General features: G+C 40.5%; 1 protein-coding gene across 2 annotated transcripts in view; it reads right to left on the bottom strand.

The window, feature by feature from the left end:
* Positions 1-2,951, bottom strand: part of gabra3 (gamma-aminobutyric acid type A receptor subunit alpha3) — a 95,836-nt gene extending 92,885 nt beyond the window's left edge. The window contains exon 1 of one of the 2 annotated variants that reach the window (XM_069700637.1): positions 2,520-2,951. The gene's annotated coding sequence lies outside the window, so the exon portion shown is untranslated. The remainder of the gene's footprint in view (positions 1-2,519) is intronic. The other variant, XM_069700638.1, reaches the window with a different exon arrangement.
* Positions 2,952-22,564: the final 19,613 nt, after the last annotated feature.

The following is a 22,564-nucleotide window of genomic DNA, read 5'->3' as shown; positions in this document are numbered from 1 at the left end:
CAGCTTGACCCGTGTGGTGGATATCGGTACGTAATGGCAACTTCTCTGTCGGGCAATGTGTGGCTGGCTCGAGCTTAAACTGCAAACGTGAAACAGCAGTGGAGTGGAGGGTAACCCCATTATTTAGCATACCGAGTAATTTCCAAAACATGTTGTAAACATTAGTATTAATTTATGAGCAGAATATTTGCCTCCTTTAAAAGAAAAAAAATAAGACAGCGCTTCCCCTTAACACAATGGGAGACATTACCCTCATTTATTTTGTAATCACTCGAGGTACTTTGCATTTTACTGGATCATGCCTTAACGGTGCCTCGAGAAACAATAACGCAAATCCCTGCAACAATCTGCCTCTGTCTTTGCTCTGTGTTTTATTTGACTGCATCTTCATGCAGAATCCCAAGAATAGCAATTACAAAACAGATTCTCTAATCACTGCACGTCAGCTGTTTGCAGGTTCACTAAGTCACGGAAACACAGCATATCCATCTGTAGCTATCGGGTAAGATAACACCTCCTCCTTCAGCAAGATCAGCTCTCCCTGACACGTTCCCTGCTGGACAATAAATCTGAGTTTACTTCCTTTCCACCACACAGCCATTTACTGTGAGGGGGGGGAAGGGAGGGCTCTGTGCTCCGTATGTCTCAACAGATGAAGAAACTGGCTGAGAAAAGTCATTTACTTGTGGTCACACTCACGAGTCTGGGGACTCATCGCATTATGAGCAGTAGCGTGCAGGCTGGGAGCAAGCTGTGAGGAGCCACAGATGACTGTGCATTGCATTAAATGAGAAGTGTGGTGAAAACATCAATATGTGATGTGCAGAGGAGGAACCCCTTAAAGGATGTGGCAACCTCAGGTGGAGTGGGGTGGAGTGGAATTATCTTCAGCGTGTATGACGTTTTGTGACCTCCACCTGGACGATTTCCAGTAATTAAAAGCAGAGCACAGCCTATGACACTGGCCAGTTGAAAAGCATTCAAAAAAAATGAAGCAAGAAATTTGTGCATAATTCTTCCATATTTCCCCCCTAAGGTGCCTGCATGCCAAGCCTGCTTTTCAACCTGTGCACACACACACATTTTTTAACATTTCTAGATGCAGAAGTATGATTGCCTGCATGGGAAAGGGGCTAATTACCACATTGTTCATACACGGATGCATTGAAAATAATCAGCTGTTAAACGCTCGGTCGGAGGCTCCATCCGGCACTCCTCCTGGACGGAATATCATTTGTCGCCCATATGTGTCAACCCTCCTCGGCAGCAAACAAACAACAATGCAAATCCAGCGTGTCTTCTTTGTTTGTGTAGTTTTGTGTTGACCCATTTTCATCTGATTTTTAGGGAGGAGAGGAGTTGCATGTACTTCTGCACATTTGAATTATTGAAGCCGTCAGGCTGATAGGAACATCCTCCCGGCTGGACATTGCTCAGCATGTGTCTGCTGACAGTCGATACAGTAGCATGCATGGCAGAGAGAGGAGGGCTGAGGGGGACGAAGAGGGAATGTTTTCAACAGGGACTCGTTTAAAAAAATATATATATATATTTGGCAGAAAAATGTCTTTATATGTGCTAGACCGAAACACACAACAGTATTGAGTTTGAATTATTAAGAAAAACAAATGACTTAAATAGAAAAACGGGCATCCACATGGAAGGTTTTTTTTTTTTTTTCTTTCAGTGTCCTCATCCTATAATCTGCTTTTTGTCAGTTCAAGTTGTCATTTGGAGAAAATGTAACAGGAAAGGCAGCAGTAGGTCATCCATTGTATTTGGGAAACGCAGACAGCTGCCAGACCCTTCGCTTTGTCAGGGGCTTTCATTCCAAGGTTAAGTTAGCCTCGGCTCAACAGTCTTGTCACAGGTTGCGGTACCTCGTTTCTGACAGGATTTTCTTAAGCACGCGGGGTCACAGCACGCGACCGGAGTGACAGTGGCAGGTGGGGATTTTTTTTTTTTTTTTTTTTTTTTATTAAACGTCACGCGCGCCATCGTCTAATTGCCCACTAACGCAAAAGTAGCAATAATCAGCTCGAGCCGTTTACAGTGTCGCATTGTGTTGCCGCTCGACTGTCCGGAGAAGTCGAGTCAAGCTCGAGGAAAAAAAAAAAAAAAAAACCCGCCATTACCAGCGAATTAAAAAAGAAAAAGACAAAAAAAAGAAAGACACATTTGTTGCGTACACTGTCCAAACAATACTTCATTCCCAGGCGGAATGTCCATCACAGCGGGCTTTACGCATGCAGCACCGCATCCTCCGACCTGCCTCGTCTCCACTTCAGCATGCGAGGGAGACCTGTTAAACCATCAATTCTACTGCGGTGGCTGCACAAACAGCAGTTGTTGCATGTGAATGAAACATTTTCACTAAGCGCATTTGAATCCGTCTCCAGCTATCATTCTGGCAGCGACATGTGCGTAACCTACCAGACCGTGAAACACACCACAGGTAATGACAAGCAATAACAATAATTACAAAAAATAAATAAATAAATAAATAAAGATCATCTCACCAGCAGCAATGAGACTTGTGTTTCCTGCTGTTTCTTCTCTCTCCCGGCTGGGTTTCCTTGAAGTTAATGAGGTTCTGACGTTTGGTCCGACTGATTCCTCCCTCAGCTGTTATTGTACACTGGGTTTGGGTCTTTTTTTTCTTTCTTTCCAGCGGAGAAATAATAGGGAAAATCGGCGTCCTCTCGCAAAGCTCTGCCCTCTTCAAACTAACCTTCCCGCCCCCTCCTTCTACCCATCTCAGATTGGTGCCGGGCAGGAGGGGCAAACCCTGAACCCAAGGGCTGCTTTAGAGGCGGTGATCTGTCACGCCGATCAGTGCCCACATGGACATGCGGTGGACGTTTTTGCGGGAGGGCTCACTGTTAACCGACCAGCTTGTCAGTGATGCTCCCGACAGCTGGAAGCGACTCTTTTTATTTATTTATTTTTTTCTTCTCCCCCCCCCCCTTCTCTCTCTCCTTCTTGTGCGTTATTGCACAACAAGCCTCCCAGGCGAGAAGCAGCAGTGAGTGGGCCCACTTATTTAGCGGGCTCTGGCGGTTTGAGCACTGACGCAGGTGCCCAAGGTCCAACCACAACTGACAGAGATGCCAAGCCTTAAGAGCCGCTGCTGACAGTGATATAGCAATCTCATCTGAGTCATTGCAGCAGTAGGAAATGGGAGCAGATCCATTCCCACCCTGTGACCTTGGGGCGGTGTGGTCTAATCAGAGAGGTGAGCATGGGGAGTGGGGGGGGGAAGAAAAATCTGGGCTGGGGAAGAGGGAAAAACATCACCTTTGTCTCAGTATGTTGCTGAAGGTGCCCTTGTGCGAGGCAGGTAATGTCACCTCTAACCCCTGCTCATGCAGCGGCAAATAGTACAAGACTGTGCCAACTCCCAAGTGTGTGTGTGTGTGTGTGTGAGCAGCAAACAGACCTGATTTTGTTCTCTGCTACGTACAAGATTAAATAAATCACAGCAGTCAAGGATAGACAAAACTGATACGAGTGACCTGCTAGACTTATTTCAGCTCACAAATGACAGATTACAGCAGCAGCAGGATTTGTAGCAGGAATATCAGAGCGCAGTTACTGTGTTCTTCCAGATGTCTTTATTTCAGGTTAGATAGCACACATGTTGCTTACATGTGGTTGTTTTTTTTTTTTATTCTTAGGCATGGAAATCCATAATAGAGTTAGCCTCTTTCATCTTAGCAAAAGGATCACAAAAAGCTAAAGTTTTCATAGCATCGACTTGAATTATGTTTTGTTCTGTCAATCATCATCTTTGATACATGTCGGGAGCATTTTTTACATTTTGGAATTCAAAAATTGACAATATTGTGCTTTATAAAGCGGTGGTCCTATAAAGTTGTGCTCCTGCTGGATGCTCATGCAGATGGACATTAAGTGGTAAGCCAAACAGACACTTACTTACTTCATGAGTAATATATGAGCAGCCTAAACCTCTGAGATTTCAGTTATCATATCAGCTCCGACAAGGTCCGGACCTTCAGGGGACTCCAATAAAACTGCAGCTTTTAGGCTTGAATAACTTTAGCGAGACAGCCAATATAAGAATTAAAGGACTGTTTTTCAGTCAGTATCCTATAATTTTTCATTTTGTGTCTAGTCCATATAATCCCTTTTTTTTTTTTTTTTTTTTGCTAAACAAAAGTCCAGAGCCTTCACTTACCTCTTCTTCCTTGTTATCTAAACTTTATTTGTCTTGAATAAATCTGTGACAGAAGTAGGAAATTGTGCAACAGCAAGTCAAAACAAAACCTAAATCCGGGACATAAACTTTCACTACATTCACCCTCGCTTGTGTGCAAGGGGGATTCCTCTCTGTGACGTCCACCCCCCCAAGGCTTCTGGCATCTTGTCCCTAATTAAGTTCCCTTGAAAGGGCTTCTACTTGTTCTCGCTGAGGGTCCAAGGTTGGAGGTGGGGTTGCCATTTTCATTTATCATTTTCATTTATTGTTCCACTGTGAGGCCCCTATGAGACTGTAATTGTAATTAGAGACTGTAATAAACCTGATTTGCTGTGAGCTCCTGTGGGCGAGAAGAGGGAAAGAGAGGTGCTGGCCAAGGAGCAGAGACACAGTTTTGGTGTCGTATTAAGATGTTGAAAATCATACATGCACCCCAAAAATGAAAGATTCCCAGTCTGTATCATCAATGCCACCTACTGTGGGGCTTCTTTAGTCTTCCTTTACTTGTCTTATATGTAACTGCAGTGTATAAGAATCCCTGCAAATGTGACGAGCTGAAAACATCACATTTTACACCCGTTTCACTTTTTCCTTCAGTTCTCAGGGGGGGTAACATGAATCGAGCACAATGTGCCATTTCCACGCTTTCTGCAGTTACCAAGTGCCTCACAGTTCGCTTCCTTTCAGTAATTCCTTGAGCCGGTATAATCATGTCCTCCAGCTAATAATTATAAACTCTGGAAAAACCGACACTGAGGTATGTGTACGTCTCGGCTGCTTCACTTAATTAGTCCCAGCCAGTTGGAACATAGATGTGTTGGCTTTGGAAGGAAAACTGTATGCAGAAAAAGAGGCGGAATTTATTCAAAAACATATTCGATGAAAGAAGAAAAATATACAGTGTGCTTTACTGTCTGTGTGCACATTTCAGATCTGTAATCCCTGCAGTCAAACTCTTGGAGAGGCAGACTCGGAGGTGTTCAGTGGCCAATCTGCCGCAGTTTGGATGTGAATGAGAAATTCTTATCGCTTGATAACAACTACTTCTGCTGGGGGTCACTCAGAGCGAGACACTTCCGCCTCGAGAGGTGCTGCTGGCCGAAAAAGATTGCTCTCGGCGTCCTCCGGAGTTCTAACACACACACACACACACACACACACACACACACACACACACACGCACATCTGAATGTCAGGTTGTTAAGCAATCCCATTGTTACATCCAACCTTTTGCTTTTTTTTTTGTTTTCTCTCGCTTTCTTCTTTTCTCCTAATGAGTGTGACCTTTTCGACATTTTGTATTCCCGAAAATGAGTTTTTATGGCTGCGTTTTTTTTTACAGTCATTATCATATATTGGAAATTCAGAAAAGGTGGCTTGCGTGCGTGCACGCGTGTGTGTGTGTGTGTGTGTGTGTGTGTGTGTGTGTGGGGGGGGGGGGAGGGTGCGCGTGCCCCCGTCCGTCCAGGTCAAGGGTTGTCAGGGTGGGTAAACAAAACCAAGATGATTTGTGGACATGACTTGCTTTTACTTTCATGAAGACTGAGCAGCCGGTTACGTCCTTGCAGATGTGCGCATCAGATGCGATCATCGCTGCGTAGCTATCACACGTGGAGCCCCCTTGTGGCAACAATCCGTTCCATCACTTTCCATAAAACAATGTCATGTGTTAAATATGAGGAAGCGATAGGCTGCATAGCCACAAATGAAGCTCGCCACGAGCTCAGGCGGGAAACAGAATTGACGCGTGCCACATCAGCTAGCCATCAGCTGATCCTAATTAGCGCTAATTACTTTCACCATTTAATGCCACGCAGTTCATTGAAGCTGTCAGCTCATCATCATCATCATCACCCTGTGGTTCTGCCACACTGCTCATTGTGTGACTCTAGTGCCCCAGCCTCTCTCCCGTTCAGTTTCCCCAGTAATCAAATCCAGTTACACGGCTATGTTTCTGACTTGCCGTTCATAATGCTGTTCTAGATCTCTGTATATGTGTCTGCAGGGTTCTGCTCCATGCAACACTTTGGCCCGTTTGATCTTGAGCTGTGTGGATTCTGACAGTGAGAACCACTGAGAGCAGAATCTATATTGCCCAATACAACTACGCAAACATTTTTACAGTAATAGTTTTCCCTTTCACGGCATGCAGGAATGTTTCTGACTGACGTGTTTGCAACAGAGAAAAACATTACATTTAAAATGCTGCCTGATGCTGCAGAAGGAGTTACGAGGTACAGAAAAAGTGCTGCGATCATCACTTAAAAATCAAGCTACAAAAATCATTGTCAGCCCTATAGTTAATTGGAAAATAGTGTATCCTGTTGACATGTCCTCACACCATCCGTCAATCTCTGTACTTTCCATAATTGTCTCCTGGATTCTTTTAACCTCTGCTGTAAACACAGTGACAAACAGGTCATTCCTTAGCAAATTCTAAAATAAGCCACGGTTGTTAAGGTTACATACACATCATCATGGCAGGTAAGGGAAGCTAAAGTTGACTGCTGCTAGACTTGATGTCCAGTCACAACCTATGACCAGCGCTGTGTTCTAAATGACATACTTCACTTAGTACACCAATAAATAGTGCTCTTTCATGTTATAACTCTTACTTGTATAGTGCAGGGATTTCTACAGGGTAGTGTTGTTTTTAAATCCTAGCGACAACCAGCAGTGATGTCACCCACTGGTTTGTAAACGGCCATTATGAAGCCTCGAGTTTGGATTTTGGCCATCTTGCTAGTCCTGAGAGGTTTGGAGCTGGTAGTGATCATATTTGGGCGAGCGGAGGATCTGACTCGATCTGATTGGAAACCCGCCGATACTACGTCCCGCCCACCGATAGCCGTAACCTGACTGCACCACAGACCTGTCAATCAAACAGACATTTCCCCCAAAACACGTTTTTTTTTAAGCTTATTTTCTAATTAATGACGGGATTATTTTCAGATGGACAGCCCGAAAACTAATAAGAAGGAGCGACTTTAGCGAGCCAAACCGAGATAAATCATGGAGAAAGTTTATTGACTGAGAATTGAGTCTAGTTGAATGGGAGTCTATGGAGCTGGAGGCCTCTTGGAGCCAACCTCTAGTGGCACCTGGTGGTATTGCAGCTTAAGGCATTTCCACATTTGCCTAATTGTTTTGACCCGGAAGCTACGACCACTTTTATATATACTCAATGTTCAAATCGCACACTGCCATTCTGCACCGACCAGAAATAACCTCCGCATGTGAATACAACGCCCACCAACATATCTGCAGCTTTAATTATTTTACAGAGAAATTAACATGTTTTTGTGCCTTCTGTTTAACACATTCAATAAACACACTGATTCTTCTGTCCAGCAGCAGTAGTGAAAAAGAAACACTTTTGTGTGATGTTCAGTAACAGCTGCAGATTCCTCATAAGTTGAAAGGTTTTTTTTACATGAATGGTCTTCCTCCTCTTCCTCTAGCCAAGATAGCAACCGTTTAGGGTGGAAAGTGTCCATCGTTTCACACTTATTTTTTGGACTGTTCAGAGTGAATCATCCGGGTACCTGTAGTGCACTGCATGTTTCTGTATTTGACAGTGTGAAGGCACCTGTGCACTCAAAATAGTGAATGTAAATACACAAGTACGCCATTTGAAAAACAGCACAGAAGGATGTTGCACCACTTCCTGTTAGGCACTGTTAATGAGCCCCAGTTGCTGTGTAAGTCTTTTTTTTGTTTGTTACATGTGTCTATTTTAGTTTCATTTTGTCAGTAATTTTTTTGCTGGCGTGATATTTAAATATATAATGAAACCACAACTACCACTTAGTTTCACGCTGCACAGATGAAATCCCCTCAAAGACTTTGTAGGAATCTGCATTCAGATCAAAATAATCCCAGATGGGACTCCACACATGATTTTCCACACAAGATGTGTGGCTGCTCTGAGGACCAGAGGTGCTCATGGCCAACCGGGTCGCTCTACAGCGATGCTTCTCAATCCCTCCTCTTGGCTCTTGGGGTGCTGCTGGTTTTCTAGTCCATCACCTCGTTAATTGGAGCTCATTGCATTTCCTCAGTATCCCGGTCCTTAATCAGGCTTTGATTAGGTTGCTGAAGCAACACCTTTAAATGGAACCCCTGCACGGTCTTTCCCAAATGTAAACAATATCTACTACAGGCCTCGTGGGACTCACTTCTTGTTCCAGAAGTGAGTTATAGCCTGTTTGACTGTCGAGAATAGAACAGAAGTTTACATTTGCTCTCAAAAATAGTTCTCTGGAGATTGCACAGGCGAGCAATTGGGTCAGACTGACTTAAGTTCCCAGCAGTGTAACTGTGCTTTTTGTTTCACAAAGGACTAATACTCTGAGGTTTTTTAGCTTAACCCTGTCTCAACACATCTATCTATAAACATATACATATGTATATATGAATGTGTATATTTCATTATATTAGATAATTATGCACTAGTATGAGCAGCTTTCATAAAAGACCCTTGTTCTTTCTGCTTTTATCTAAACATAAGAACCGAGTCACATGGCACTTATTTAGATTGTTACAAATATCAGTGGGATTTTTCATTAAGTTTCCTCGATTAGAACTGAGACATTTATAGTTTTATCAACTACTGTGAAATGGCATACAAGCACACTTTGTGGCTCAACCTACCCAACACATTTAGAGGCTACTGTATACTGTATCTATACAAGTAACTGATTTTGGTATAATTGTGTTGTGGCCTATACATGTTAGAAGAATATTGGCTTTATCCATTTTTTTTTTTAAATTATAGTAACAGATGCATTTTGATAATACTGTATACAGTAGCGGTGTGACTTTAAATCTAAACATAGCCAGTACCTGTCAACAACCAATTGCCTTCATGACTTAAAATATTAGTATATTTTTGGTACGCAATCGGTAAGAGAATCCACTCAGTTAAAAACTGGTCAAAATATACGGTTTTCTATTTCCTCTTTATATCCAGCAGGATACCTATCAGGTAAATCGAGTCCATGTCAAGTAGAGATTGGTTACACCTCTCCAATTGAAGCTTTAATAAACTCAGCTCAGTCTTTTACATTTCACCATGGTTGTCTGAGCTGCAGGTGAATGCACTAATACTGTAAGAGGGTTCTGTATGTTTTGTATGTTCTCTGCTGAAGATGTCAAAAGAAATAAACTACTGTATCAAGTGTCTGAGCAATGTTACATCTCAGGCAACTGAAAGTCGAGTAATTCTCAAATAGGTTTTTGTGTTGGCTGTCAGACAGGAAGTCTTTATGCTAATGAAACGCCTGACAACTAACGTGCAAAACCATCTTAGACATTTTCACAGTGTTTAATGCAAGTAGACATCTTCCAAAACTCTTAGACTTTTCATTTTTAATGAATTATTCAAACCAAACCCAAAACCTTGATAAAAGCCTTAAGCATTTATTCTGTTGTAGATGACAGACGTAAGCTTTCACTTCTGATCACAACTCCAAACTCATCACCGTATTATGGCTACGACTGGACTTGATTGAACTGATTCGGAGTCTAACATTTGATTAGTGTTGCACTCCCTCAGTTCACAAACCTAAGATAATAATTGACAACAACTGTGGAAGAATTTGGTCATTTTTCTCTCTAATGTCTAAATTCCTGAATGCCCATATTCATGATATACTACAAAGTCAATTTGAAGGTGTTCAAGAGATGTCAGTGAGGGATTAAAAGGCTTACATAAAATCTATTTAAATGTCAAGGTTGAATTAAGCTGTGTGGCAGAACTAGAAAAAGTATTTAGATCTTTTACTTAATTAAGAGCACAAATAAAGCAAACAAAAATACTCCATTAGAAGTAAAAGTCCTGTTTAAATACAGGTTCCCAAGTATTAGCAGTACAATCTAATTTGAGTATTAAAGTAAGAGGTAGTGATTTGGTTCCTCTGACTGATATATTATTATATATGACATCATTACATTATTATTAGTGAAGTTGTAGCTGCTGCAGTTGTAGCTGGTTTGAGCTACGTTATATCCAGGGAAAACAAATAAATGTGAGGGGTCATCAGATGATTACTGAGAGAGAAATGAAGAAAAAACTAAGTTCCGATTCATAAATCTGTTTCTGGTCTTTCTCTCTAATCTTTGATTTCTGCTGAGATATTGGATCATTTGAATATTTATTGAAATTAAACTTTGTGAGAAGTTAGGAGGAAAAAAAAATCTGTACTTGGTTGAGCTGTTAACAACTCAGACATCTGAGATGTGACCCGACACTGCTTTCTATAAGACTTCAGAAACCAAACCGTTACTGGTTTACTCTTTTACAACGTGTTGTGTTTTAAAAGCCTATTATGCTATCCATCATGTTAAATCTTAAGGTTAAAGTAACTAAAGCTGTAGTGGAGTAAAAAGTACAGTACTTTCCCCTGAAATGTGGCGTAATGGAGTATAAAGTAGCATCAAATGGAAATACTCGGGTAAAGTACAGCTACCTCTAAATTGTACTCAAGTAGAGTTGTTGAGTAAATTTAATTAGTTACTTTCCACCACTCAGAAAAACTGATAATGAGATGATGCAGTCATGAATATCTGTTGCCTTTTCTAACATGACAAATTCTCATATTTGAAATAGTGCATTTAAATTCTGAGAAAGATGCGTAAGACTAAATAAAGAATTTTTTTTATTTCACCACGAGCACAAAATGTTTAATCAATGTTTAGTGTACCGCTGTATAACGCTGCGGTTCAACTGTCTGTGTAGTTCCATCAATGTCAGCTGCTAACTCTCACTTCAAGCAGCTAAATAGAATAATAAGGACATCATGAATAATGTACGTTTAATGTTAATATTAAAGGAAGGAAATCCAGCAGAAGCGTGGTTCTGTAAGAATGCGGTGGTAATAGTTATACAATGATGAATGCTATTGACACTGCTCATAAAATTCTAATAATGTTGGAAGAGGAGCTACATTATAAATGTCTCTTTTTCAACCAACAGAGAGTTATGAGACATCTTCCTCATATTCTAATAATGTGATTGGTGTTGGAAAAATATTTTAAAGTCGTGTTAAGTGTTTATTTTTCAATTGGCTTATTTGTCTTTGTCACATAGATAAAAACAGGAAGGTTGAAATGCAACAATGGAAGGTCCTGTGAGGGAGTTTTGCAAGATTCACATACTAAACCAGCCACATGTCTGAGGGCGTTTCACTACTGAAGGTCGGGACCAAGGTGTGAACCAAGGTTCATGTTTTTGTTACAATCTGTCCATTTGGTCCTGTCAGTTTTGCTTTCACTCTGTAATTTTGTGAGCACAATTAAGAACTTCAATGACATACTTACATTTGTGGACGGCGTGAGTCTGACGTTGGCGTGTTGTCAATTGAGCTGGTTGTTTTTTCTGTTTGAATGGAGAAAAATTAATGAACAGATTAGTTTAGTTGCCACTATATTATTATTATTAATGACATTATTATCATTATTGTTACAATTATAGATGAATCGATCGACAGACAGACAGATAAAGTTTTGATTGCTTTTTCAGACCAAATTACGGTATCTTTCCCTCTCCCCGTGTTAAAGAAATTAAAATTGTTGGACATGGTAGTTGTCTGTCCTATATGATGTATAGCCTGCATGTGTCTTTGTTATTAAAGACGGTGTTGGGATAAAAGTAGAACATTTACACATGCACGCTTTCACACAGCGGCTCATTTTTTTCTTCAGCCCATTTTCTTCTTCTATTGTTTAATGAATGAGGATACACTGCAATTACTTCCTGTAATTGGTCCAAAAGTCTGCACCATCCAGAAAGTGTTTTGACACTGTAAACAAACCGAACCGTGGTTCAGTTTGATCCAGGGACCAAGAGCACCTTGATAGGTCAGACCAAAATTTGGTCTTTTGGTCCGGACCATGGTCTGAGGCACTTTTTACACACCTGCTATTTTGGTATGGAACAAACTGAAAAGTCTGAAGGTCTGGACGCAACATGGTTGATGTGAAAGCACCCTAAATGTCAAAATGTTCTACTTTTATATCAACATTTTAACAGAGACACATTCAGACTGTACATTGTATAGGACAGACGAATGCCATGTCCAGCCATTTTAATTTCTTTAACATGAGTTCCGAGCTTTCATCAAGCACCTGTAAAAACTTCACATAGTATCCGTTTCTTAGATGTACATCTTCACACCGGCCCCGGTGGGTTGAGTCCAAGTAGGAGCATCACTGAAAAAGAACCTGCCTACCTGTCAGCTCTATAGGCTTCAAAGAGTTTGCACTTGTGATGTCGATTTTTTTTGAAGCAGACACTATACTTTCAAGATTTTTTGCGGGGATGGAGAACACAAAAGAAAGACTGGTGTTGGGGAACATTTCCTGCAGCAGTCATACAGACACGGCAACTTTAGTTCCTTAAATTAATCTTTTACATCACCCCTTAATTTGCACAAAAATCAACTACTTACTAAAGGAATTGCGAGGTATGCAACATGAGATTTTTCTTGTATTTGCACAGAATGGTAGTACACTTCTGCTCACAATTTCTTCCTGCTAATCAAATATTCCTCTGCAGTAGTAAGTTAAAGTTTTTAACAAAGAATCACTTTGTAAGGCCTCTTTGTGAATCCCTTATTGTAGACAAGGCTTCCCATGTTAAGTAGGGGGAATGTGATGAATTCAGAAAATGAAGAGGAAAAGAAGCTTATCTGAAAAGAGGAGAGACATTGGAGAGCTTGTGATATATCCTAAAAGGATGCAGAGTTGGTCGTGCTGTAGATACAGCTGGCACCGGCAGCATGGGCATCTGCTGCAGTGCAAGGGAGTAGTAATTCAAAGTAAACCAACAGAAATGAATTATTGATGTGTTATGAGAGACAACCATACATTATTATGGCATTTTAGGTAGAATGAGAAAGAATTATTGAGTAGCCACAAGTTAGGTCAGCCTGTGCACATGAGGGAGGGCGAAATGCACGCATACAAAAATCAACTTAGCGGGCGTGCCAAAGAAAACAAACCCTGTCTTCTAGAACCTGACTTGCCACACAAGTCCATTATTTAGCTTTCTGTTTAGATTGGAGAGCTCATGCTTTAGATCAGGCATATGAAAGCAAAAGCCATAAATACAGCGGTAAAAACACTACCTGACTGCCAGTGAACAGTTTACGGCTAAAAAAAAAAACCCAAATGTGGCCAGGGCTTTCATCAGCAGCCAAAGGCATCTTCAGAGGAAGATAAAGAAAAGAGTGGCTGTGGTGGAGTAGAAACAACTTTACAACTGTATTAGGGACACAAAGTCTGGAAATTCATCTCACGGGATAGGTGGCTCGCAATATTTTATGATATGCAGTAATTATGCATCTGCTGATAGTCCAAACAGGCCATTTTTATCTGAGCTACTCCATTTCTGTTCGTCAGACTGGCTGGAAGCTTTTATTTTGAAAGATAACATAAATATAAATCACTGCTCGCTCTTTTATGAATGTTTTGGAATTGTTTCTTTTTATTTCGAGGAAATAAAAAAATGATTGATAACCTTCCATTGTCCAACAATCAATAAAGGCTGTCTGATGACTGGGATTGATCAACACAATGGCACAAAGAGGCTGACAAGAAGGGTTGCGACCTTTTCAGTGACTGGAAGAGGTATAGTAATGAAAGGCTCTGAAACAATTATCTCGCCAGCCCTGGGATTCTCTGTATGATCAATGGACCAATATGGCCCCATGTCTGGAATCACCTTAAGTCTTCAGTGGCCTCCTGAATGTGTTTTACCTGTCAAAGTAAGCAGCGCCATAATCGACACGGAGGAATTTGTGCGACTTTAAGCCCTGATTCAAATGTCACGACTCACATCAGCGAAACCTCGGCGCGTCCTAAAGGACAAAGTTTCCTTTAAACTGTGGTCACAATTTCCTGTTTCCTGAGTCTCTCTCTCTCACACACACACACACACACACACACACACACACACACACACACACACACACACACACACACACACACACACACACACACACACACACACACACACACACACACAAATATGTGTTGGTTTGAGAAATGGTTGTGTGTGTCACGGAGGCATGCGTAGGTTTGACAAGTAGCTAGTGTGACCATGTGCAGCCAAGACAGTATCAAGGCTCCCAGTGAAGCATATTAAATCAACAAAAGCAACCCTGTGGTTGGTCTTAGTCATCCTTTGGTTTCCAATCTGGACAGAAAGCAGAGCTATAGTTGTGAAGAGCAGTTGTTGTCACTCAAAAGGATTCTTCTACACCCCAGTGTTCTGCACCTGATACTGCTTTTAGTTTTTAATTTCTGAAGTGTTTTTCATTGTTTTTCTCTCATGTATAATTAAATGACTAAATAGCTTTAATTCTATCTAATGTAACACAAACCAAAATAAATTTGCTAAAAAATGGGCAAACGGTTGAATTGGTATCACACTACAAAACTGAACATTAACAAATTATCAATTAATTATGTAGTCTATAAAATATGAACTTTACAGGATACCAGAGCCCAAGATGGCATCTTTAAATGGCTTGTTTAGTCCAACCAAAAGAGTTTAGTTTTAAACATGTAAAAATACGGAATCATTTTTACTTTTTTATTTTGATAAATAAAATATTCATCTATTATCAAAACTTTTGCTAATTCCTTTTCTGTTAACTACTTCACATTCCATTAAAATTCATCTAAAAACTATTCAAGGCAAAGCCAAACTAAACTGTAAGCTGTTCTTGAAAGGAAATGCTGAACTTTTATCCTCATTTGTCAGAATCCCTGTAGGTGCTACTAGCATTGAGTTATGGAAGTTTGAACACACTGAAGTCGAAAGTTTTTATTTCTGCCTTTATTTTTTTGTTCCAAACAAATATCTGCAGATGACTGTAGCTGGAACTTATTAGCTGGAAAACACAACGGGACAAATGAAGTCTGCCAGGATTCAACTAATTCATCATTTCAGTCAGAAGTACAAGCCTCACTAAGGTAGAAACCAGGATGTCACGACACTGTACATTTAAAGGAAAAGTCTGATATCTTACAAAAAGACAAGATTGATGCTCACATGTCTGTAGGCTATGTATTAAACTACTACTAGCTTGCTTATCTTAGCAAAACAGCTGGAAACACCATTTTACACTTTGCTGTTTGTATGAATTAAATGAATAAGATACAACTTGTTAAGTAATGAGGTTTGGAGGTGTTGTCAGCTGTAATTTGTTTACTGTAGACCAGGGGTCTCCAACCAACTACTACTGGTTGTGTATGTGTGTTGAGTATTGATTTGTTATAGTTCATATAAAATGAGCTCATTCAGCTGGTTTGGTTCAGCTATGTGAATCCGAGAGCTTCCTCTGACTTTTGTTTTGTCAAGGTATCTCAGAGTAAAAATGTTTGCTTTAGACAAAGTCAGACCAGCTGTTTCCCCTCCTGTTTCCAGTACTTGTGCTAAGCTAAGTTCTCACCTTCCAGTTGTAGCTTCACAGACGTGCGAGGAATATCGGTTTAAATCTCATCAAGAAAGCAAATAAGCACATTTTACAGAATGTCAAACAATAACTTTAGTATGTCCCTAACATCTCTAAAGCTTTTCATTTCTTAATTTAAGATTGAGGTAGCTGCTGTCAGCTACTTCTATTATTTCTACGTTTGAAGATCTGCTGTGAAAAAATATGACGTTACTAAATTAAACGAATGCTCACACTTTTGCTAGATGACTGATTGTAGTCTGATCTGAGTGCTGGTTTTATTTTGGTGGATCACAAAGCTTTAATTTCTCTGATTACAGTACCTCACAGCATGGAGATACTCTGTTTACTGAGTAGAGAACTTGTAACTAATAACACTGTCTGGATCCAACAAACGCACTGGAACCATTATTCCTCTTTATACGCTCCCACAAGGGACAATTACCAGAAAGCGGCATCCGGTTTTCACTTTTACTCAGCTGACGCTGTGCACACATGGCCTGACATTTAAGGAGTCCCTGTCCTCTGAATTTAATAAATGATTATTTTGATAATGAGGTGGCTGTTCCATCATTGTGCAGGACACTATTTTGATTAATTCATTTGAAATTGAACAAAATAACCCCCTGTTTGCTCTTGGCACAGAGTAGGAGTACAGCAGCAAGTTAGTTTGCCATAAATTTAATCCCCTACTATTGGGACCACAAAGCTCTAATGTCAAGGTGAGAAATGCGCACTTGCATCTCGAAGACATCCACTACTAATGATCAGATTTTCTTGGAAAATATGTGTGGAGGAGGGGATGAGTAACACTCTGCCCTGGAGGAATCACAGTGGGGAATTCTCTCTGTGTCATGCATTCATGCAGCCAAGACTGGTCTTAAACCCTCACTGAAAACAGCATTATTTTTTTCACACAAAAACAGAGAGAGATGAATGTCTGATTTTTTAAAAATTTGTATTAATGATGAAGGTTTTTGTGCTTCCTCCACAGCAATAAATGAAATTGAGGCGTTGGCTCCACATAGTTTGCTGCTGATTCGTCCCACAGTTGGCTATTTGTTGGGGCAGCAGTTCAACTCTGCTGTCAATCCAGATGCTGTTTGCTGCGTACTTCTGTTGTTTGTGTAGTTCAGGCGCAGTGACCGTGGATTTTAAAATAACAGGTTGCATTTGACAGGCTGCAATTAGTGAAATTATAATCAGGTTGTAATGGTCATTATGCTGTTATTGTCGGCTCACAGTTTTTAGCCACATGGATGTTGGTCTGTCCCTCTACCGTTTATGTTCAGACTAAAATAACTGAAAAACCAGCTCATGGAGAAACATGAAAGTTTGAGGGTGAAGTCTCCTGATGTAAGTGATCCCTTGACTCTTCCTCCAGCTCAAACATGAAGTGCACACGTGTGGTTTGGTGTAAAATGTCTTGCTGTTAAATTTAGTACAAAAACATTCACTTTCCCCTCAGGATGAGCTGTAATAACAGTGGCGGTCATCCGGGCATCTCTTTTCTCGAGTTCTATTCTTTGCAATGTCCTTCCATAAGCACTGTTATTGTTAACGTGTTACTATTGTTAGTATTAACTTACTGTGGCTCCTAGCACTGGTGTATTTATTTTGCTAGGATAGAAGTAAACTCTTACTGGGAATCCACATCAAATACAGCTTCATAAAAGATACAAGGGGTCGTGGTGTCAAGCCTGTTTCTCGTGTGGATTGGAGGTAGGGTGGATGGATATATTTGATCACATTGAAGTATATCTCCTGGGAGATGTGAGTTATGACCCTAGAAATTCTTCTATGTGGATCAGTCTTTAGTGTTGGTTTTGAACTGCTTCCCAGTGTTTCTAAAAACTTATTGAAACAGCACGTCCAAAAGGATATTTATGTCACCATCCAGCTTTTATGGTTTTTAGGCTGACAAGAGCTTTCCAGAAGTTGAAAGTATTACAACTTTTTTTTTTAATCAAACGTGGTTGCCCTGGCCCTCCTTTTCTACTTCCTGTATTTTCTACTCTTAAATAAACAGATAAACGAATACAAAGACCTGCCTTGTCAAGCAAAGGTCAATCCCCTCCTTCTCTTTCAAACTGGACTTTTGTAAGTTTTAAGAGTTACAGTCAGAGACATTATTCCTGTTAAGAACTATTAGAATCACTGTCTTCCAGCATACAGTCTTCTTAACATAATCTTTCTCTGGTGCGGAGTAAGAACTGACATGTTGCGATGCATTTCATCTGACAACATAAGTGCTCTAACCTTCCGCAGCAGTGCAGATGGCAAAGCAGAGTATAAATTGCGAGGGCTTGTCAGAGATCTCGCCACGACGAGCAGCACGGTTAGGGCAGTGGGGTATAAATTTTGATAGTGAGTGTGGATTCCTGTTGGCTGAGAGGGCTCATTCCTACAGGGAAGCTGTCTGTCATCGAAGCTTAACATACTTTTGGATACACATTTTAATTATAACTGGATTTTTTTTTTCATACCTGCTGCACTTAAAGCTTATGCTTATGTGACTGTTATACTTATTTAAATCTATTCTTTTTTTAACGGTGACTATTTAGCTTAATTTTGTAGCTTAAAGTGCAGGACAGGGTGAATCAGGAGAGACAGGAAGTTGGCGTGCAACAAAGGTCGGAGGCTGGAGTTGACCCAGGGATGCTGCTTTCATGGTACACGCTCTATTGAGCTAAGCCACTGGGACGCCAATTCCAATCTCTCTCGTTAATGATGAAGTGAAAAGGGTTGTTCAGTCTTTCTCCTTTATTATCCCTTGATGACCTCAAGAAAACTTTCCTTGCTTTCATCTCTTCTTGTCTAGATTGCTTGAACTCACCCCTGTACTCCACTCTCAAACAGAATTCCCTCCACCGTCTGCAATTAGCGCAACATGCAGCCTCTAGTTTTAAACAACTGAGACAGGCGAGATCATATAGTGCCCATGTAAGCCTCACTACACTAGTTTCCAGATTGTTTCAGAAAGCACATTTCAGACCTTTTAATGCCTTATGAGCCGTAGTGAAAACCTCAGATTGACTAAATAGAGACCCCAGGGTGCTCCGAAGTCCAGTGTTAAATGTTACGTCGTCTTTAGTTCAGCTGTGGGGGACGAGTGCAGAGGGATGACGTGGCAAAAGTCTGACTAGCCAGGAGTAGGATGACCAGTATCCCTTGTCCTGCATTCCACCTAATTCAAAGCTGCGGGACAGATCCTTCTCTAAAATCTGGCTTCTGTCCAAAGACTGTGAAGAAAGCAGGGATCAATGTTATCATGGGGGTTTGTTTGATATCAATCAAAATGTACATACATTGGTCAAGAGCAGGTTAGTTTGCCACTACCTTGGCTGCCAGTGCTACCCTCAACGGGGAAAACTGTGAATCACAACAAAAGTCACAAACTATGCAGATTGTTTTTCAGAATAGGACAAAAACGACCACAATTTTGAGCAAATGCAGCAACAACAGAGACAGGAAACTACTTATAACTGGGTAAAACAAATGGGGGGCGATTCTCAGAGATCTTTTCGCCACAGTTATTTTCCAACTTCCCAAGGGGGAGAATACGTCACGAAGCAATACAGTACATGTGAGATGTAACAAATTATTGTACATTCACACTGTAACCCAAAAGTGATTGCTAGACAGAATAGGAAACAGTAGCCACTGTATTTCCTTAGTGTGGGATTTTAGAAAGTTGCTTTCAAATAAATATACTTGTTTAGTCATTCAATGGTTAAAGCTTTAACGTGTAACCTGCATAGTGTATTGGGTGCATTTATTGGAGGGACGTCAAAATGTTCGATTACCTCTCACCATTGGGAACATGTCCCACATTGGCATTTACGTTTGGTATGCATCCTACCTGCTCGGTTATCGAGTCGCCTTTCAGTTCTTTTCCTTGCCTGGTTAACAATTGTTTTGTAAATTTTATATAGAAAGTATACATAACTACAAAATGTTCACCACCAACATTTTTCAGCCACTTATTCATAAAGTATTGCTCATGCCAACTGAGGTATGGTTTAGATAATGATAAAATCAAGGAACCAAAACTTGGTGAAGGTTCAGAGTTGATAATAGAAGGTGTAAAATATTTACTTCTTGACTTCTACCTACCGTTAAGCTCTGCCGAATTATTGAGCACTGACTTTCTCATCTGGAGTTCCACCACGGTCTAGTGTTTTTCCCAGGAACAGTGAGCACAGCTTGATAAGGCAGGCAGAGGCTGCTCAGAGTCCACGCCTTGTATCTGCAACATGATCACACTCTGTAAAGTTTGATTTCATTCAAAAAAGTAAACCCTCCCCCCCACACAGTTTACATCACAAAACTGGATTTACAGGAGCTCTACATGCACGACTCTTCCAGCAGCATTACTGAAGCGCCTGCCAACTGTAAGAATACATGTTGGACATTTCTTTTTATTTAACTGGAGCAACCCCTCTGCCTGCCAACAGCTGAACTCAGGAGACGGGCTTTGTAAAACAATTCCCATCAGATGCATTAAAAGAAAAAACTATGGCAATTATCAATATGGATGATATTGTATTAGGGTTTGAGATCAGATAACGGCAACCCAAATGTGACGACAAAACAACACCGGGGATAGTTGCTAGAATATGCAAAAGGAAATTGTTGGCAGTAGATGAACAGTATGTGGTTGCCAAAATCATGAGGATTCCTCAAGAAAGTCTGTGCCAGTCCAACTACTCGATGATGAGTATTACATCAGATAAACAAAAGCTGTGATTTGCAGGCGGTGCTAAAAAAAAATCCATGGCTACCTGTTGTGTAGCTGTTGCAATATTTCAGTCAAAGTGGAGGACCAACAAAGCCATCCATAGAGCCATAGGCCATAGTAAGAAGTCCAATACCGCCAATACTTATAGTAGTGTTACTTGCTTTTAAAAAAAAAAAGTTATAATGTGGTATTATTTGATAAAAGGCAATGCATCAAATAATGTCTCATTTTAGTTGAACTATAAGTCCTTACAGTTTTTAGCAATTAGCCACCAAAACCTTCAAAATTTTGCATTCAATTCTTAATGAATTAGTTTCAGGGATTCACCTAAGCTCTACATTTGACCACGTTTCAAGATTTGCAGTTGTGTTAATGTAAAACAAATAGTGAGAAATTGGTTAAATTGGGAAAATAACATTATTTTCGGGACTTAATGGCATTTCACTTGGTTACGCAATTACTCCAGCACCCCATAATCATATGCTGAGCTGTAAAGTTGGGGATTAGCCTTGGCCTATTTTTCCTTCTCACACTACAGTACAGAAGCTCTTCCACTTCTTCGTATGTCTCCCTTTTCCCTCTATATCCTGTTTCTTTTTTGGCTCTTTATTACGGTATCACACCCCTCAATGATCTCGCAGCAGCCTAACACACATGATAATTTAATCGTGTGCTGGTGCAGCTTTAATGCTAAGCTGTGGGAAGCACTGCAAAGTGGCAAAGCTGAAGGTATTTTAGAGTGTGTGTGTGTTTATACGTGTGTGTGCACCTTTTGTCGCTGGCAGTCGTTTTCTTCTTTTCGACCTCTATTCTGGTGATATGTTATGTTCCCATGACCCGGTGTCTCTTAGCTTTGAGCACAGTGTGAAATGGAGAGGTGAGTTTTTCCTTTTCCTGACTGTAAAGCTCTCTCTCATCATAGTACTGTGTCCTCTCAGGCTGATTGGTCTGTCCTGTTCGCTCGGCTCCTTTTTCATTGGTACACTTTAATCTGTAGTGGCAGCCTGGGTCTGTTGCCTTGTTATTTTTTGCTCTTGTGGCACCAGCGCACTCGGTGAAATCACTTCCTTTAGCTACAGTAATTGTTTTTGCTATCAGCACCTAACATCCAAAATGAATTAGGGAAAAGGCTTTTGTGTCGTCTGCTCCCTCTCTTTTTGGACAGCTGATGTGACGGCAGCTTTTTGTACCGTCCCTCTTCCATTTTTGCGACAGCAGTGTGATGGATATTCTTCTGCTGCGCTCAGTGTTATGATATATTCACCAACACCTTGACAAATTGGTTGCTGGCAAGTGCAAATAGGCTGGGAGTTTAAATAATGCAGCATGTGCAGTACATGTTTAAAGACATTTTCACATGTCACAGAAGGAAAAGCGAAGGTGTAGATAATAAAATGAATCACTGCTTCTATCATTAGTGTCATTGCCTGTGACTTTCACACAAACGTCAGCTGTTAATGAAGGTCTGTTGCTGACAAACATGCACATATACCAACCTGTTCTCATCCCAGGATGTCAAATAATTACATTTTCGTCACAGCCTGCTGGCGCGTCATACATCATGCACACAAGGTGCCCTTAAGTTTAGCTTCCAAAAACCAAGCATTTAGACTCAGGAAAAGGTCATGGTTTGGGTTCAAATAAGTCATGTTCTGTAAGCCACATTATGTACGTATTGCGCGACAATATATCGATATTATATCATATTGCAATATCAGACCAGATATAGTCTTAGATTTTGGATATTACAATACTGTTATATGGTATTAGTATAGTCTTTTCCTAGTTTTGAATGCAGCATTTAGTTAAGTGATGTAATTTTCTGAACTTCTTAGACTGTTGTAGCTGTTCTTTTTTGCCTTAACCCACATTACTAATGATAATTTATCAAAAATCTCATCATGTAAATATTTTTTGAAAGGACCAATTGTCATCCTTTCAATATTGTTGCAATGTCAATATCAAGGTTTTTGCTCAAAAAGATCACGATAGTAGATTTGGTCCATATCGGCCCCATATGTAGATAATATAACGTAGTCAATGTCCATCGTGTAAATGAAATGAGTAAGTAACTTAAGAAATCCACACTGAGCTTTGTTTTCTCACGGACTCTAACACCGGTCTCCCAGGTGAAAGTCCTGT

The sequence above is a fragment of the Brachyistius frenatus genome, unplaced genomic scaffold (genome assembly GCF_029030835.1).
Source record: "Brachyistius frenatus isolate BFR_SWC_R1_liver_20210118 unplaced genomic scaffold, ASM2903083v1 Contig_34, whole genome shotgun sequence".
NCBI lineage: Eukaryota > Metazoa > Chordata > Actinopteri > Embiotocidae > Brachyistius > Brachyistius frenatus.
This window is presented reverse-complemented; position numbering and strand designations above follow the sequence as displayed.